This window comes from Portunus trituberculatus, chromosome 41, assembly GCF_017591435.1.
Source record: "Portunus trituberculatus isolate SZX2019 chromosome 41, ASM1759143v1, whole genome shotgun sequence".
NCBI classification, from domain to species: domain Eukaryota; kingdom Metazoa; phylum Arthropoda; class Malacostraca; order Decapoda; family Portunidae; genus Portunus; species Portunus trituberculatus.
This window is the reverse complement of record NC_059295.1, coordinates 15,466,256-15,468,025: the sequence shown is the minus strand read 5'-3', so window position 1 is coordinate 15,468,025 and position 1,770 is coordinate 15,466,256.

Genomic DNA, 1,770 nt, shown 5'->3' with positions numbered 1-1,770 from the left:
CCACGCTCTTGAATCGTCCGAGTTTTTCACCATCTGGCTTAGACTCAATAGTCACTGTCTAACTAAATTTATCTATGCTGTCTATCTCTCCCCTAACGTGCCCACCATTACAATACACGTCCACCATCACTAATCTTCACCACATCTCACTGTAAAACCACTAAATGCACTCCACAGTCGAATCAAAACATTCTAAGCAGTGTTATTTTCCTTTTGCTATTACATTTCAAATCATAATAGCTCTTTAGCTATAGGGAGGCGGTGGCGTAGTGGATAAAGTGGTGAGCGTGGGATCGGGCAGACGTCCATGCGTAGGTTCGAATCCCACCACGTATCGCCTTGATACTTTGCCATTTGTCGAATGGTCTAAAGTTACCTACATGTTACCATGATACTCAGATTCTAGGTGGTTACACTAAAGATGCGCTTGAGTGGTGATATTGGCTCTAATATAAGTAAAATTGCCTGCGCCACTAATGGGCGGAAGCTGAACAGCGCTTCCAATATTCAAGTTCCCTACGGGCACTATAGGCCAGGACATGAAAAAAAAACTATCAACACACGCACTCGTAGTGTAGCTGTTAGCACGCTCGGCTCACAACCAAGAGGGTCCGGTCCGGGTTCTAGTCCCGGGAAGTTGCGAGGCAAATGGGCAAGCCTCTTAAAATGTTTAGCCCCTGTTCACCTGGCAGTAAATAGGTACGGGGAAGTAACTCGAGGGGTTGTGGCCTCGCTTTCCCGGTGTGTGGAGTGTGTTGTGGTCTCAGTCCTACCCGAAGATCGGTCTATGAGCTCTGAGCTCGCTCCGTAATGGTGAAGGCTGGCTGGGTGAACAGCAGACGACCGTGGTGAATTGGGCGCACACACACACAGACACACACACACACACACACACACACACACACATCCCCATTTTGTCAAGTATTGAGGAGATATTTGGAAAAAAAAAAAAAAAAAAAAATATATATATATATATATATATATATATATATATATATATATATATATATATATATATATATATATATATATATATATATATATATATATATATATATATATTTTTTCTATTTTCTCATCTCTCTCTCTCTCTCTCTCTCTCTCTCTCTCTCTCAGTTACTGGTCCAATATCTGAGGGTCTCAATAAGAGGGGAATGATTGTCTTACTTTTCCATTACAGGTGGGTGATGAAGGGAGCAGAAGCAGCTCAGGTAAGGGATGATGCACACAATAGGTCCGGCCACGTTTCAGTTACAGTCCAGTAAAATATAGATTACAGGCATTTCACTGGAAGCATGCACACTGGCGTTCACGTTTGTTCTCGATTCTTTCCCGCTCCAGTCACGATCCCTTCCAAAGATATTCAGAAAGTAGCGAGAATGGACCGTGAGCGGAGTGAGAACGCTAGTGTGTGCGGGCAATGGTTGAGACTCATTTCAAGTGTTGTTGAGACTGCGCAATACTTTCCCTGCATTTGAAAGATGGATCAAGAAGTGTTGCGTTAGAATTAGGAGAAGAATGGGTATTAGAATAGAATTTGCATATGTAATTTGCATTTATTACAATGAAGTAAAAGACTATACAAGGAGCATAATGAAAAATCTTGCAGAAATGAATATAATTACACATTATCCAATTTCTTTTTCTCACTTCCTATATACTCGTAGTGTGCATCGGTCCTTAAACCTCTCAGTGTTTTGCAGGTATTCTCTGTCGTTCTACCGAGGCCTTGCAATGCTGTACGTTTCTTATTGATTAGTACTGCTTCTA